Below are 18292 nucleotides of genomic sequence, written 5' to 3'. Positions count from 1 at the left end.
ACAAAGTTTTTGATTGGGTCAATACTCTACGCATAAAAAAATTGACAATTCTGGGCTATAGCTTCAGAGCAGTTTAGGGCTGAACTGTTCTCCTTGTGCACAAGTAAATAAAGTATAATTGAGAATTATTATGAATTGTCAGTTCAGTTAATCAGTGATGCCACTATCACCATGGCATCTGGATCAGCCTATCGTGAGGAACTTTGTCAAAAGACATTACTAAACTCTACATAGGCAATATCCACTACTGTAACCACATTGACTACCTTCATCACCTCCTCAAAAGACTCAATGAAATCTGTAAGACAGGTCCTCCATGGTAACGTAATGTTTTATAGGCAAGCGATCATGATCAGGGTTCATATACCACCGCTGTCTATAAGGAGTTTGTACATTCTCCTCATGACCATGTGCGTTTTCTCTGTGTTCCTCCCAAATTCCAAAGATGTAAGGGTTAGAGTTAGTAAGCTGTGGGCATGCAATGTTACTGCTGGAAGAATGGTTTTAAGCTTTTTCAAGAATGTAAATAATAAATGAGAGATGAGAGTGGATATAGGACGGCTTAAAATGAGATGGAGAAATAATAACGGGGAACAAGGAGATGACAGATGAGTAATTTGCATCAGTCTTCACTGAGGAAGACACCAGCAGAGTGCTAGATGCTGTAGTGTGTGAAGGGAGAGAAGTGAGTGCAGTTACTATTACAAGGGAGAAGGTGCTCAAAAAGCTGAAAGATCTAAGGGTACATAAGTCACCCAGACCAGATGAAATGCACCCTAGGGTTCTGAAAGAGGTAGCGATAGAGATTGTGGAGGCATTAGTAATGATCTTTCAAAAACAATTGGTCTCTAGCATGTTGCCAGAGGACTGGAAAATTGCAAATGTCACTCCACTCTTTAAGAAAGGGGCAAGGCAGCAGAAAGGAAATCATAGACCAGTTAGCCTGACCTCAGTGGTTGGGAAGATGCTGGAATCTGCTGTTAAGGATGAGATTATGGAGTGCTTGGTGACACAGGACAAGATAGGACAAAGTCAGTACGCTTTCCTTAAGGGAAAATCTTGCCTGAAGTACCTGTTGGTATTCTTTGAGGAGATTACAATGTTATGTATTCAGGCAACAATAAATATATGAGATAGGCAAGGGTTTATATAACAAACAACATGTTTATTAAACACTGAAAACAAACCCTCCAAAAGTAAACAAACACTAACGTCACCGGAAATCAGCTGCTGTGCGGCAGCTTGAACAGTTCTTAAAGCGATGTTGCAAAAACAGTTCTTTTATGTAGGATTGCCACAAGTTCAAAATGCTCATGGTCCATTTAAGGGAGAGACTTTATAAGACGATTTAAATTCTCTTTCATGTCGTTTTGCTTTGATCCCTGACATCGAACTTTTCCCACGAAGAATTTATGAAACGAAACGGCTTAAAGGCACTGACCTTTCCTTTATCACACTGTCCTCAATCTTCTGCTATCCCGCAGAGATTAACACGAGAACAGTCAACGAATTCCTTCCGAATAAGGATTAAACAAGGTCGAACCCGTTTCACCATCGAAAATAGATTCTCCTCGATCTTTAACTCCCGAACTCTGATCTTCACTCTCCACTGATTCTCAACTAGCAGTATTGTAAAGAAACTGCTGGCAATGACCTCTTAAACTTAAGGCATTAGATAAAAACTTCATCCTTCAACTAAACTGCGCCATCACATTAAATCACGCAGCGGCATGAAGTCAACATGGCAAATCCAGCCACAAACTGCCCCTCCTCACAGGGTGGGGTCTTCCTTTTATAACCTGTCACATGATCTCTACTGGCAGGAAAATGACATCACTCCACCATCACAAGACCATTACCTCAAGTCCAGTATAACTTCAACCCCAGTCACATGACAAGGGTACCACTGTCATGTCACGAGTATGTAACAACAAGTAGGATAGATAAAGGGGATACATTGGATGTTGTATATTTGGACTTTCAGAAGGCCTTTGACAAGGTGCCACACATGAGGCTGCTTACCAAGTTAAGAGCCCATGGTATTACAGGAAAGTTACTGGCATGGTTAGAGCATTGGCTGATCGATAGGATGCAGTGAGTAGGAAGAAAAGGATTCTATTCTGGTTGGCTGCCAGTGGATACAGCAGGAAAGCAAGAGATTGGGACTGAGAGGTAAAATGGATCAGTCAAGATGAAATGGTGGAGCAGACTCAATTGGCCAAATGACCTAATTCTGCTCTTCAATATGTTCGTCTCATGGTCTAGCACTTGCGGGCTGCTTCAGCAAATACTCAGACTGTGTTGGTCACTGATGCAAATGATGAATTTCTTTGTATGTTTCAATATTTCGATGTACATGTGACAAATAAAACTAATAAAGCCTGCCCTTCATAAGTCTATGCAGATCCTTTCTAAATCCAACTGTCCTTGTTATCAAGAAGTTGCTGAGAGCATTGGATGCAGCAAGGGCTACAGGACCAGGTACCATCCCAAATTCCTTGCAAAAATTTGCACTTCAAAACTAGCTGTGCCTCTGTCCAAGTGGTTTCAGTTCAGTTACAGCAGTGCATCTACTTGACTAAAAAGAAAATTATCCATATATGCCCCTTGTGATGGCACTTATCTGCTGGTCCAAGGACAAATATTCTGATATGATTCTGCAAAGGAATTTAAAGTTACTGACCCTCTCTACCTCCAAACCCCAAATGAGGACTGGTTCATAAATCACCTGCATTTTGTGAGCAGGGAGTATCTGGATGATTTTCTTTTTAGTCAGGTTGATGCCATTGTTGTAACTGAAACTACTTGGACAGAAGTTTGCAGAGATTTAATATGTCATCTAAAACTTCGACAAGCTTCGGAAATATCAATGCCATGAATGGAAAGGGCTACAAAAAGTGAAGGACATGGCCTAGACTATCACAGGCAAAGACCTCCTCATCATTGAGTGAATCTACAAGGAGTACTGCCACAAGAAAGTAGCATCCAACATCAAATAGCTCCACCATCCAGGCCATGCTCTCTTCCCACTTCTGCCACTGGGAAGGAGGCACAGGAGCCTTAGGTCCTCCACCACCAGGTTCACTCGTCCCCCCATCCCTTCCCATCGATCTCCCTCCTGGCACTTATCCTTGTAAGCGGAACAAGTGCTACACCTGCCCTTACACTTCCTCCCTCACCACCATTCAGGGCCCCAGACAGTCCTTCCAGGTGAGGCGACACTTCACCTGTGAGTCAGCTGATGTGACATACTGCATCTGGGGCTTCCAGTGCGGCCTTCTATATATTGGTGAGACCCAACGCAGACTGGGAGACCGTTTCGCTGAACACCTACGCTCGGTCCACCAGAGAAAGCAGGATCACCCAGTGGCCACACATTTTAATTCCACGTCCCATTCCCACTCCGATATGTCTCTCCATGGCCTCCTCTACTGTCAAAATGAGTCCAAACTCAGGTTGGAGGAACAACACCTTATATACTGGCTGGGTAGCCTCTAACCTGATGGCATGAACATTGACTTTTCTAACTTCCATTAATGCCCCTCCTCCCCTTCTTACCCCATCCCTGACATACTTAGTTGTTCGCCTGTTCTCCATCTCCCTCTGGTGCTTCCCCCACCCCCACTTTCTTTCTCCCAAGGCCTCCCGTCCCATGATCCTTTCCCTTCTCCAGCTCTGCATCACTTTCGCCAATCACCTTTCCAGCTCTTGGCTTCATCCTACCCCCTCCGGTCTTCTCCTATCATTTTGCATTTCCCCCTCCCCCCACTACTTTCAAATCTCTTACTAACTTTCCTTTCAGTTAGTCCTGACGAAGGGTCTCGGCCCAAAACGTCGACAGCGCTTCTCCCTATAGATGCTGCCTGGCCTGCTGTGTTCCACCAGCATTTTGTGTGTGTTGTTAGGAGGGGTTTAGATGTGTGAATGCATGCAGGCTTCTGCCTCTCATTATGTGAGACTAGAACTAGATGTCATAGTTTTAGGGTGAAATGTGAAATATTTAGGGGGAATCTGAGGGGGAGCTCTTTTCACACAGAGACTGGTGTGTCTATAGAAAAAAGCTGCCATTGTTAGTGATAGATGTGGGTTCAATTGCAACATTTAAGGGAGCTTGATTAAGTACATGGATGAGAGGGATTTGGAGAGCTATTGTCTAGGTGCAGGTAGGTGAGACAAGGCAGGAGACTATGATAGCATAGACTAGATGAACCAAAGGGCCTGTTTCTGAGCTGTAGAGCTCCATGAGTCTCTGTTATGGATGTACACTGACTAACCTAGAAGTACAGTGTACAGTTTTATTCACCACACTGTAGGAAGGATCGGGTAGTAATAGAAAAGGGTCAGAGGACATTCATCAGGATGTTGTCTGGAATGGGGAGCTGCTTTAATAAGGAAAGAAGGGGAGAATGGATTGATTGAGTTTATTCTTAGTGTTATGCGTCAGACTGAGGGGCGACTCTTCAAAGTTTATAACGTTATGGGAATCTCTTCTATTACAGAAGGCAAATCATCAGATTTTTTTTCCTAAGGTTGTCCTTGTTCTCAGGTGGGGGATTCTAAAACCAGTGAGCGCAGGTTTAAGATGAGAGGGGATTTTCATGCAGTAAGTGGCCATTATATTGAATGAGTGTTGAAAGCAGGTACAATTACAGGTACCTGGAAATCAGTGGAGTTGAGGGCAAATGGGACTCTCATAGATAGTCAAAAGGGCCAGCATGGATATTGGGCCAAAGGGCTTGTTCGTGTGAAAATCAGCTCTGTGGATAGACTGAATTTCAAAGAATTTCAAAGTAAATTTATTATTAAATATGTACAGTATATGTCACCTTATGAGATTCATTCTCTTGTGGGCATTCACAGTAGATACAAAGAAATACAATGGAATCATTGAAAGATTAATCCAGAATCTCAATGAATGGCAAAATAAGATTGAAAGATTAAATGGCCCCTTCCTGTCCTAATCGTGGTGCTTTGCAGCAAGGGCCACTTTTCTCATTTCTTTTCCTTGTGCACTTTTGCCACATTTGAAATCTGATTTTCAATTTAAATAAAAAAGAAAATGAAATGAAAAAAGTGAAGAAGGCTTCCAGTCTCAATGCTTGATTCCAGTCAGGAAATTAGATTGTACAGAAAATTACATGTCTCTATTAACAGGAACTGTTTTGGAGGATTTTGTGATTCAATCTCACAGCTTCAACTGACAGTATAACATCTGCACTATGCCAGCTCTCTCTGCTTTAGTCGTTGTGACAGTTACCATTATGAGGTAGATTTATAGCCTAAATATGCTTGCTCTTCAGAGCCATCCATCATACTACTCAATGAAAACCAAATCTACTTCAAGTTTTCCTTGCCTGAACAATCAAAAGGCAGTGTATCCTTTTACTGGGCTACCAATTTTACCATTGCAAAGGAAATAAACTTTTTTTTAACTTCACTTTTTTTAGAACTTCAATATCCCTATCAGATTTGTAATGTTAATAGGACAGATAGGTTTATTCAGTGCCTTGTGATACAATCATCTGATGCTGCCTTAATAAAATATTCCTATCTTTGACGTTCTGCTGAATAGCAAACATTACAGAAGGAGATCACCTTGAAGAGAATGATTGAATGCTTTTTAGAGCTATTCTTGTGCAGTGGTTAATAGCTTGGGTTATAAAATTACAGAGATGAAGCTCGCTATTGTTAATTCTATTTATATTGAAATATGATTTTAGCTTTGCTCCTCAATGTTTAATGATATTGTTCTCAAAAAAGTGTCCTTTCTGCTGCCAGAGTAATGGGCACTGGTTTGGGTGTTAATCTGCCTCCACCAGCTCTACCTTGATGGGCCTGTCACACTTGTGACTGATTCATTGTCTACTCATTGCTACAGTAGTGGAGAGAGAAGGCCTGTTGAGGTTCAGTTTATTGTCATATGCACATGTACATGTGTGCACAAGTGCAATGAAAGGTTTTTCTGCAGCATCACCACAAGCACATAGCATCAGGTAAGCAGCATTTGCAAGAAAAATATAAACATAATTTAGACAAAATTATACAAGATAGCATAAATTTGGAGCTATCCCAAGTTCATTGCAATGCAAAGTGGTCAAAGTTGTGATTATAATGCAAACTGTGGTTGTGCAGGTAGGTTCAAAAACCAAATAGTTGAAAGGAAGTAACTACTCTTGAACGTGATGATGTGGTACATTAGGCTTCTAGTGTTCTTGTGCAGGTGTAGAAACTCTGAACTAAACACTGAGTTAAACTGTAGTCAATGAAGGCAAAGATCACAGTAAGATTAACCGTTTACTGTTCACTCTTCCACATTAACATACGGTGAAAACTGTTGACAAAACAATACAAAATATATACAGTATTTGTTTCCTTCTTGGCAACACATTTACATCATAAATACTTGTAAAAGTAAAACTACAACAAACTATATTACATTAAAGTCTCATTAAAGAACAACATACAGTCTGAATCTACCTACACCATCAACAACTTTAAATACACTTCAACACAAACTTTCTAGCAACACTTTCAATAGCACAAGAAAATAAACTTTATCAATCGTCATTACTTTTAACAGAATCAGCGTTAACATTTTTACTCCAACATATCGATTGTTATATGAACTTACGGCATTGCTTCTATGATGCTTCTTAGTGCGTAGAAATGGAACTTTTCTCACGCTGATCCTGCATACTCAAGCCCCTGCCTTCCCATTTCTACAAACCGGTATTTACCTACAACATGCGGTGAAACCGGGTGTGATGTCATCGCATGCCGCGATACATCACAGATAATGAATTTACTTCCAACAACTGCAACGTAGTTATCAACCTTAACTTTAACTAGAAAATAATTACAAATGAATTACTAAAGTGAAAATGTAATAAAGCTAAACAAATGCCTTAAGGGCAATACAGTCCCCGCCTGACCTTGTAAGGTCACTATGAACATGATACAAAACTTTAGTCTCTAGATCAGTCTTTAGGTAGAAGTAGAATGACTTCTGCAACTGGTCTTTGGTAAGTTTTCACATCACCTTGGTCAGAAGTTTTCAACTCAACCTTCCTGATATGTCCATCCTTACCAGGGAATGTGGCAGTGATTCTGGCCATTGGCCAGCAGTTGCGGGCGATCTGCCTATCCCTAAGCAGGACTAAATCTCCAACTTGAAGGTTCCTGCGAGGTTCTGTTCACTTTTGTCTGCTTTGCATCAAAGGCAAATATTCATGTCTCCAATGGGACCAGAACTGATTTGCGAGAGCCTGAACCTGTCTCTATTACTTTGTGTACAAGTCCTTGTCTGAGAAGTCCCCAGGTAACCATATAACCATATAACAATCACAGCACAGAAATGAGCCATCACGGCCCTCCTAGTCCGTGCTGAACTCTTAATCTCACCTAGTCCTACCTACCCGCACTCAGCCCATAACCCTCCACTCCTTTCCTGTCCATATACCTATCCAATTTTACCTTAAATGACACAACTGAACTGGCTTCTACTACTTCTACAGGAAGCTCATTCCACACAGCTATCACACTCTGAGTAAAGAAATACCCCTTCGTGTTTCCCTTAAACTTCTGCCCCCTAACTCTCAAATCATGTCCTCTCATTTGAATCTCCCCTACTCTCAATGGAAACAGCCTATTCACGTCAACTCTATCTATCCCTCTCAAAATTTTAAATACCTCGATCAAATCCCCCCTCAACCTTCTACGCTCCAATGAATAGAGACCTAACTTGTTCAACCTTTCTCTGTAACTTAAGTACTGAAACCCAGGTAACATCCTAGTAAATCGTCTCTGCACTCTCTCTAATTTATTGATATCTTTCCTATAATTCGGTGACCAGAACTGCACACAATATTCTAAATTTGGCCTTACCAATGCCTTGTATAATTTTAACATTACATCCCAACTTCTGTACTCAATGCTTTGATTTATAAAGGCCAGCGTTCCAAAAGCCTTCTTCACCACCCTATCTACATGAGACTCCACCTTCAGGGAACTATGCACAGTTATTCCTAGATCTCTCTGTTCCTCTGCATTCCTCAATGCCCTACCATTTACTCTGTATGTTCTATTTGGATTATTCCTGCCAAAATGTAGAACCTCACACTTCTCAGCATTAAACTCCATCTGCCAACGTTCAGCTCATTCTTCTAACCGGCATAAATCTCCCTGCAAGCTTTGAAAATCCACCTCATTATCCACAACACCTCCTACCTTAGTATCATCGGCATACTTACTAATCCAATTTACCACCCCATCATCCAGATCATTTATGTATATTACAAACAACATTGGGCCCAAAACAGATCCCTGAGGCACCCTGCTAGTCACCGGCCTCCATCCCGATAAACAATTATCCACCACTACTCTCTGGCATCTCCCATCTAGCCACTATTGAATCCATTTTATTACTCCAGCATTAATACCTAACGACTGAATCTTCTTAACTAACCTTCCATGTGGAACTTTGTCAAAGGCTTTGCTGAAGTCCATATAGACTACATCCACTGCCTTACCCTCATCAACATTCCTCGTAACTTCTACAAAAAATTCAATAAGGTTTGTCAAACATGACCTTCCACGCACAAATCCATGCTGGCTACTCCTAATCAGATCCTGTCTATCCAGATAATTATTAATACTATCTCTAAGAATACTTTCCATTAATTTACCCACCACTGATCTAGAGGGGGATCTCCTGCCTTCTGCATAAGGAGCATTGATGGCGAGAGTATGAAGGGGCTTTCCGGGTTGGAAGACACAGGTAGGAGTAGTTGCGCATTTATAATAGCTGTGACCTCTGCCATTAGTGTGCCCAGTACTTCGTGGGTCAGTCGGGTGCATTGCTGCAGAAACATTGAATCAAGGATTCTTCTGGTGATTCCAATCATCAGTTCCCATGAGCCTCCCGTGTGTGGTGTGTTGAATTCACAGTTGCATCCCTGTTCACTGAGGTACCTGTGCAACGTTTTGTCCATCCCGAGCTCCTTGGGTGCTCCAACAAAGTTCGTGCCGCAATCAGACCTTAATTGTTTTGCAGGGCTTCTTAGTGCAAAGAAGCGCCTGAAAGCATTAATCTAAAGATTCGATGACCTCAATGTGTACCGCTCTTGAACTCATGTAGCTGAACATGATGGCCCACCGTTTGCTCTCTGCTTGTCCTCCTCTGGTGCGTCTAGTGATGATAGTCCAGGGACCAAATACATCGAGCCCTACATAGGTAAAGGGAGGGCAGGCATTGAGGCATTCTGGTGAGAGGTCGACCATATGTTGAACTTCCAGCTTCCCTCACAGTTTCCGGCAGGTTACACATTTGTGAAGTACTGAATTGATCAGTGTTTTGCCTCCCAAGATCCACAGTCCTGCTCCTCTGATTTCTCCCTCCGTCAGGTGACGGCCCTGATGCCTTACCTGTTCACGGTGATGGCGCGTGAGCAGTAAGGATACGTGGCTGTCTTTGGGCAGGATTACTGGGCTCTTTTCTGCTGCTGAAAGGCGAGAGTGTATTAACCAGCCTCCAATGCAAATGAGATCGTTCTTCAGGATTGGGCTGAGTTTCCTCAAAGGGCTGTCCTTTGGTATTGGTTTATTAGCTTGGAGGGCCAAAAACTCCCTTGCAAAAGCTGCTCTTTGAGTTGCTTTAAGGATGACGTCCTCTGTCTGGGCCAATTCGTCCGCAGTGCGAGGTAAGTCACATTTGCGCCATCCCTTGCATTTACTATTTTGGGATGAGTGTTTGTGGGATTTGGCCATGTGAACGAGGAACGCAAGTCCTCTCACTAAGGAATTCAAAGTAGAGAATCGCTGAAAGCGTTCGGTGGTACGTATTGATTCTTCCAGATAGGTGACTCCGGTTTGCATTTGCGTCCGAATTTCCGAGTCTCTCTCAGGTTCGATCAGCTCAAATATCTCACTCGTTTGAGTTTTTTTGCTGGTGGCTGATGCAGGAAGGGGGGTCTGGTGAACCAGAAAGTCTGTGCCAGATGGGATGCAGGCAAGGATCTTGATGCATGGTCTGCAGGGTTATCCTCTGTACGTACATAATACCATTGTTCGGGCTTTGAAGACAGGCGGATATGTTGAACTTTATTATGAACTTACACATAGAAACATTTTGATTCATTATAAATATTGCCAAGCACTACTTTGCTGTCTGTGTAGAACTTGGTGTCATCCAGCTCTAGGTCTAGCTCATCCTGGATAAGATCCGCCATTTCCACAGCTGGGACAGCTGCGCACAGTTCAAGCCTTGGAATTGTTGGCTCGGACTGAGGAGCTAGCTTGCCTTACCAGTTACAAATCCTACTTCAACTTGACCATCCCTCCCTACTACTTTCAAGTAAGCCACAGCACCGATGGGCTTGGTTGACGCATCCGAAAACATGCACAATTCTCTGTGTGCAGCCTCGGTGAGTGAGATTGCAGTGTACCTACGTGGGATATGAAGCTGTTTTAGATCTTAAAGTGAATCTCTTCCCTGAATTGTAACCGGTGCCAGTAGACCCAAGGGATTGAAAACACTGTTAACAATGGAGAGAACTCCACGGCGGGTGAATGGCTTGATCACAGTCAGCACGGAGAATGTGAATGTGTCAGTTGTAATCTCCCAAAGGAGGCCCAAACTCCTTTGAGTGGGTATCGTTTCTCCATCTAGATCTAGGTCCTTGATTGCCGGAGCACAGTCATCATGTGGGAAGGCCTCCATGATTGCCTGACAGTTTGATGCGAACTTGTGCAAGCGGAGGTTTGACTCAGTGAGTGAGGCTTGTGTTCATTGGAGCAGGTCGATTGCCTCATCTTCTTTCTGTAGCGACATCAAGCACTCATCGATGTAGAAGTGCCTTTCCACAAACTTAACAGTGTCATCGCCATGCTCCTGTGCTCCTCTGATGGCTCTTCGCAGCCCACAGATGGCCACGACAGGTGATGGACTATTGCCGAAAACATGGACTTTCATCTGGTACTCGATGACTTCCTTGGTGATGTCATTGTCCTTGTGTCATAAGAAATGGAGGAAGTTGCTAAGAAGCAATGGAACATCTGCTGGATGTCTGCTAGGATTGCAACCTTCTCTTTCCGGAAACAGAGCAGGACCCCGAGGAGGATATTGTTAAGATCGGGGCCTGTGAGTAGCATGTCATTGAGGGAGATGCCAGCACACTGGGCACTGGAGTCAAAGACCACCCTGATCTGATTGGGCTTTCATCGGTAGTAAACCCCAAGTGCTGGGAGGTACCAGTACTCCTCACCTTTTCTCAATTGCAGTGTTACCTCAGCATATCCGTTGGTGAAGATCTTTTCCATAAATGCTACATATTGTTGCTGGATCTCAGGTTTCCTTTCCAGGGTTCATTGCAAAGACGTGAACCACTTGACTGTCTGCTCTTTGTTGTTTGGCAAGCGCTGGCGTGGTTCTCTGAATGGTAGTGGGGTGACCCAGTTATTTGCTTTGTCTCTGAAGACCTTGGTGTCCATTATTTTTAAGAAGATGGTGTCTTCTACTGATGGAGCAAGTTTATTATCATGCTCAGTTTGAGCAAAGACTGACTGTCCCAGTGTCTTCTCGGTTACTTTACTACACTGTGAAAGCCTTGTTGTGCTTCCTTGAGACACATAAAGCTTGTGCAGGGTTGAAAAATTGAATGGCGGCCACTCTCTAGCACATTGGTCTTGAGTGTATTAACTATCAGTTTGTGTACATTGCCAAGGCACACCTCTCCTATCACCACCCAGCCCAGATCCAGGCATTGGGCAAAGGGGGTGTCGTGTGGTCCATTGACCTGATGCCTGACTTTGTGCACCCTGAGAACATCTCTTCCGAGTAGCAGGAGTATTTCTGCTTTTGGATCCAGTTCTGGGACGTGCTTGGCAATGTGGTGGAGATGCGGCTGGTGTAGCACTGTGCTTGGTGTCGGAATCTCGGTGCGGTTATTCAAAATCTCATTGCACTCCAAGAGCGGAGGGAGACAGATGACAACTTTACCATCCAGCGACTCAAGCTCGAAGTCTTCTGCCTTCCTGCCATATGTTTCTACGCTGCCTGAGCAAGTTCTAAGGCAGTATGGGAACTAAATAATCTCTACGTTGAACAAGTCAAAGAACTCTGGTCTGACTAGTGAGCAATTGCTCTGGTCGTCCAGAATTACACAGGTTTTGATGGCCTTGTCTTTGGATCCCTTAGGGTATACCTTAGTGAGGCAGATCTTTGAGCAAGAATGGCTTGACTGACCTTGACTGCAAACTTCTGTGCAGCTCAAGCTGACAGCAGTTGTCTTAGGGTGATCCACTCCCTCCCTGCTGTCCTCTTGTGAAGGTGAAGGAGATTTATCAGTTTGCAGTAACGGGCCGGAATGCATGACCCCATCGTGATTAATGCTGTTACATTCCGAGCACTTTACAGGGAATGTACACTCTCTAGCGAGATGAGAGGTAGAGGAACAGCATTTAAAACATATTCTTCTTTCCTTGAGAAGGGCCTTTCTCTCATCAAAGGGTTTTTTTCTAAACGTTTTGCATTTTTTGAGGGGGTGGGGTTTGTTGTGCAATGGACAATTCTTGCTAGGATCATTGTTAGCTGTGGAGACTTCAGTTTTATGCACCGAGACAGGTTTATTGATGTTAAAATTATTCAAAGTGGATTTGACTGGCTTGGTATGAATCATACTGCTACCTTGACTCATTAAGCTAGGGTTGTTTCACTTCTTCGCCTCCTTGCACACAAACTTAGTGAAACACTTAAAGGGAGGGAATCTAACACCATTCTCTTCCTTGTACTCTGAGCCAACAGACACCCACCTTTCCTGCAGCCCAAATCGAAGTTTATTCACGATTGGTGCAATTCCGTATGAAGTATCGAGATACGACAGGCCAGTTAAACAGCCATCTTCTTTAGTGCCTTCAATCTCCCTGAGTAAATCTCCAAGTTCTCTTAGCTAGTGTAGTCCTTGGCTGACACCCTAGGAAACTTTTCCAGCTGTTGAAATAGTGCTGTTTCAATAATTTCAGGGGCCGCATAGCACTTTCCCATGCTTTGCTTAAGGCTAGCTTGGAGTTGTTAACGTACACTGAACGTGTGCATTTTACCTGTTCACATGATTCTATTCCCAGCCATTTTGTCATAAAATCCAACTCTTGAGTTGCTGTGAGCTGGACCCCGCTGGTTGCATTGGCGAATGAGGAGTACCATGCACGGCAATTTTCAGGCTTATTGTCAAACTGGTATAGTCCTGAAGTGACGCAATCTCGTCATGCTAAATACTGTGCCAAGGGTTCAACCACAAGTGGGATGCTGGCTGGGGGAATATGTCAGCGGGCATATGACGTTAGTTATGGGATTTGCTGTTCTGACTTCAGCCTTTGCCTCTTCTCTCGCTAAATCTGATAAGTTTGGTGTCGAGAAGTATTTATCGTCAGCCCTTTCATTCTTGGGTTCGTCGCAAAGTTGCAAGCATAAATTGTCTTCCTCAGATGGATGTGATGCATTTAGGCTTCTCTTTGACCCTTCATGAAGTGGGACGTTAGCAAGTGAGTATGGAGAGGAAGAACGAATCTTCAGGTCCATTTGAGATCGGACATATTCGTTAGTGTGTTTCAATCTGGTCCTTTCTGAAGTAGATTTTACTTCATCTTGAACATGCATTTCTTCAGTGCTTTCTAATATTTCTGCTTCCACCAAGGCAGCTTCGGCTTCTCAGTGGAGCTCCAGCACTTCTAACTCTGTTTCTATCCTTACCTTTGCCAACTGGTTTTCGGCTTCTCTGGCAGCCTCTTCCCTTTGGTTTTTGGCTTCCCTGGCAGCCTTTTCCCTTTCTCTGGAAGCCCTTTTCATTTGGTTTTCAGCTTCTCTGGTAGCCTTTTCCATTTTCAGTTTTGCTTCCTGTTCAGCATATGACACTTGCACCTTGGCGGTTTCTGCTTTAGCTCTTGCGAGGGCAGCCTTGTTTGCTGATGCCCTACTGCTCCTGGTGCTGGATGACAATGACTTGATGCTGGATTGCGATGCCATCATACCACTTGTCGAAACACTTGATAATGCCGCCTTTTCACTGTAGTGTTCTCGTGCAGGCGTAGAAACTCTGAACTAAACACCGAGTTAAGCCGTAGTCAATGAAAGCAAGGATTGCAGTAAGATTAACCGTTTACTGTTCACTCTTCCACATTAACGTATGGTGAAAACTGTTGACAAAACAACACAAAATATATACAGTATTTGTTTTCTTCTTGGCGTCACATTTGCATCATAAATACTTGTAAAAGTAAAACTACAACAAACTATATTACATTAAAGTCTCATTAAAGAACAACATACAGTCTGAATCTACCTACATCATCAACAACTTTAAATACACTTCAACACAAACTTTCTATCAACGCTTTCAATAGCACAAGAAAATAAACTTTATCAATCATCATTACTTTTAACAGAATCAGCACTAACATTTTTACTTCAACATATCAATTGTCATATGAACTTACGGCATTGCTTCTATGATGTTTCTTATTGCGTAGAAATGGAACTTTTCTCTCACTGATCCTGCATACTCAAGCCCCCGCCTTCCCGTCGCTCCAAACTGATATTTACCCACAACACGCGATGAAACCGAGTGTGACATCATCGCATGCCGCGATACATCACAGATAATGAATTTACTTCCAACAACTGCAATGTAGTTATCAACCTTAACTTTAACTAGAAAATAATTAAAAATGAATTACTAAAGCGAAAATGTAATAAAGCTAAACAAATGCCTTAAGGGCAACAGAAGGATTCTTGGTCACAAGTGACGAAGTGTGGCATAGTTCATTCCATGATGCAATCAGTCTTTCATCTTGGATGACGTTGATATGCAAGCCAATCCAAGGCCTAATTTCATTTGACTCTAGAAGACTGAGAGGAGATCTCTTAGGTATATCCAATATTCTGATGGGATTCACAAACAGAATGTAGAAAGCCATCCTTGACCTTGGTAGTATGTGCCTTCAAGTGTTAGTATTTTCTGTCCAGTGGGAAGAGGGAGAAAAGATAAGGTCTGGGTAGGATCTATATCGTTTTACTGAGCCAATGAGATGTAGACAGAATCCATGGAAGGAATGCCAGTCTTAGTAATGCACTAAGCTGCGCCCACAGCTCTCAGCAATTTCTTATGGTTATAGTCAGTTGCCATACCAAGCTGTGATGAATTTGGATCAAACACGTTCTGTGGTGCATCTATCAACATTGATCTGTAATCTGTGTTATCTGTGTCACTATATTGTTCTGTGTCCATGAGAATGAAATGTTTCTACCTGTAATTTGAGACTTCACCAACACATCTCTGCTGTAGCATGGCAGCCTCAGATGTGAATCACAGCGTCACAGTGACCTCTCTACTGCAAAGCAAACAAGCCATTGTTTTTTTCAATAAAAGAAGGTTTTCTCCCTTATGAACTCTGATTGAAACACAAAGCCAGGAGAGTGTCGAGGGAATGCTAGGGCTGAAAGATGTTGGCTAGACGTCTGGAAATTACCTTAAAGCAGATGGAGATTGACGAGATTTTCTGTGCTGTTTTCCCCACTTGCTAGCAGCATACACTGCAGCCACCTCTGCCAAATACATCAACTGAGGTCTGTGAAATATTAACTGAAGGGGAATCAAGCATACCAAATTAGATGGTCAATTTGCCATCTTTCCATTAGTATAATGTGAGCTCTGTATGGAATTCCTGACCTACTTTAAGTATGCTGATGCATTTTACATCTCTGTCCGTTGTCACCTCCCTGAATCCCATTACCTCATACTGGAAGAATTATTTCATCCAAGCTCTCACATGTCACTGGAGTTGATGGATTTTTTCTTCTGCCTGTCAAATCAGCTTGATAGATTCTGTGCAAACATGAGGAAATCTGCAGATGCTGGAAATTCAAACAACAACACACACAAAATGCAGGTGGAACACAGCAGGCCAGGGAGCATCTATAGGGAGAAGCGCTGTCGACGTTTCAGGCTGAGACCTTTCGTCAGGACTAACTGAAAGGAAAGATAATAAGAGATGTGAAAGTAGTAGGGGGAGGGGGAAATGCGAAATGATAGGAGAAGACTGGAGGGGGTGGGATGAAGCTAAGAGCTGGAAAGGTGATTGGCGAAAGTGATACAGAGCTGGAGAAGGGAAAGGATCATGGGACGGGAGGCCTCAGGAGAAAGAAAGGAGGTGGGGGGAAGCACCAGAGGGAGATGGAGAACAGGCAAACAACTAAATATGTCAGGGATGGGGTAAGAAGGGGAGGAGGGGCATTAACGGAAGTTAGAGAAGTCAATGTTACCATGGATAGACATATCAGAATGCCAAAATGAAATCCAAAATCAAATGAATCCAAACTCAGGTTAGAGGAACAGCACCTTATATACCGGCTGGGTAGCCTCCAACCTGATGGCATGAACATTGACTTCTCTAACTTCCATTAATGCCCCTCCTCCCCTTCTTACCCCATCCCTGACATATTTAGTTGTTTGCCTGTTCTCCATCTCCCTCTGGTGCTTCCCCCCCACTTTCTTTCTCCCAAGGCCTCCCGTCCCATGATCCTTTCCCTTCTCCAGCTCTGTATCACTTTCGCCAATCCCCCTTCCAGCTCTTAGCTTCATCCCACCCCCTCCGGTCTTCTCCTATCATTTCACATCTCCCCCTCCCCCCACTATTTTCAAATCTCTTACTATCTTTCCTTTCGGTTAGTCCTGACAAAGGGTCTCGGCCCGAAACGTCGACAGCGCTTCTCCCTGTAGATGCTGCCTGGCCTGCTGTGTTCCACCAGCATTTTGTGTGTGTTGTTGATAGATTCTGGTTTTGGATTTGGGGTTGTCACTTCTATGTAATATTGATGTTCTTTGTGAGTCAAAGGAATATTATGTCCAAAATCTTGGTGGACTTATCGATAAGGAGTGACTATTAAAGTGTCTATTTACATGTAAGGGTATGCTGAACACTGTGTTAATGAGCATATTTTGCTTGATTAAAAAAAACCAGGATGAATTAATGTCATGAGAACAAAAGATCAAAGAGTTTGTCTCAGTGTGTTTCTCTATGCTTGTGAAACTTGTATTTATGTGGTACTTTCTCTGGGTTCATCAAACTTCAACCAAGGATCATAAATCATGATTGGTGCCTTGGTGGTTTCACGAGTGAGTTGGAATTCGGAACTCCCCGAACAACAGTAACAATCAAGTGGGGACTAAAAATAATGAGTCCTGAAATCTTTGTGACTTACTACAAAGTATTTTGTGTATTTTATTTGTGCTTTCTATTTTTATGATAATAAATTAGGCTACAGTTACTTTTATTATGCTTGTATGTTTATTACCACATCTCCTTGACATTCAAACAAGCTAGATGAACTCAGCAGGTCGGGCAGCATCCAGTGAAAGGAGCAGTCAAGGTTTCGGGCTGAGACTCTTCGTCAAGACTCAGGTCTTGGTCCGAAATGTTGACTGCTCCTTTCAACAGATGTTGCCCGACCTGCTGAGTTCATCCAGCTTGTTTGTACGTGTTGACTTGACCACAGCATCTGCAGTGTACTTTGTGTTTTCTTGACATTCTAATTGTTTGGGTCTCATTGACTGAGTTTATTACAGGAGGTGGTGCTAAAAATAAGAGTGTATATGTTTATGATTGGGTTGAGAAGTTATCAGGGACATCAGGGGACACTTCTTTAGGCAAAAGGTCGTGTATGTTTGAAGTGAGCCATCAGAAATAGTGGTTGACATGAGCACATTAGTTTAAAAGTCATCCAGGGATAGGAAAGGTTTAGAGAGCTATGTGCCAAATCCCAGCAGCTGGAGCTAGCTCACTGGGTAACACATTTGGCATGGGTGAATTGTGGTGAAGGGCCTGTTCTCTTGCTGTATGACTCTATGGGGAGAAGTAGCTAACTTTTAAGACCATAAGATATAGGACCACAAGATATTTGACCATCATCATCCCACTAACAACAACTAGTTGTTTCTCTGGTTTTGGTGCTTATAGGAGGAGAATTGTCCATGTGATGGACTCCAGTACCCATAGTTTTTTCAGGCTTTCCCTTGCCCATTCCAAGGGCTTCTGGTCAGGGCTCTTGGACCCACATCACATCCCATCTGAGTCCAAACCTGGGCATTTCTCACTTTGCTTTTGTTCAATATCCAATGGAAACCTCCACACCACCAGACAACTATCTTCCTGTGCAGATAATGAAGATGTTATCTAAATGTAAGCCCTTTCTGTCATCACCACAGGCAATACCTCAGGAGAGCCAATGGTGCAGACAAGCTCC

At 43.0% G+C, this 18292-nt stretch overlaps 1 long non-coding RNA gene across 2 annotated transcripts in view; it reads right to left on the bottom strand.

Annotated features, from left to right (window-relative positions):
- Positions 1 to 15563, bottom strand: part of LOC132404291 (uncharacterized) — a 46240-nt gene extending 30677 nt beyond the window's left edge. Inside the window, exon 1 of one of the 2 annotated variants that reach the window (XR_009515489.1) lies at positions 15520 to 15563. This is a non-coding gene — a long non-coding RNA (uncharacterized LOC132404291). Of the gene's footprint in view, positions 1 to 6631; positions 7699 to 15519 lie in introns of those variants that run through there. The other variant, XR_009515490.1, reaches the window with a different exon arrangement.
- Between the last annotated feature and the right edge of the window lie 2729 nt (positions 15564 to 18292).

The sequence above is a fragment of the Hypanus sabinus genome, chromosome 13, assembly GCF_030144855.1.
Source record: "Hypanus sabinus isolate sHypSab1 chromosome 13, sHypSab1.hap1, whole genome shotgun sequence".
In the NCBI taxonomy this organism is placed as follows: domain Eukaryota; kingdom Metazoa; phylum Chordata; class Chondrichthyes; order Myliobatiformes; family Dasyatidae; genus Hypanus; species Hypanus sabinus.
The sequence above is the reverse complement of the archived record's forward strand: the minus strand, read 5'-3'. Positions and strand labels throughout refer to the sequence as shown.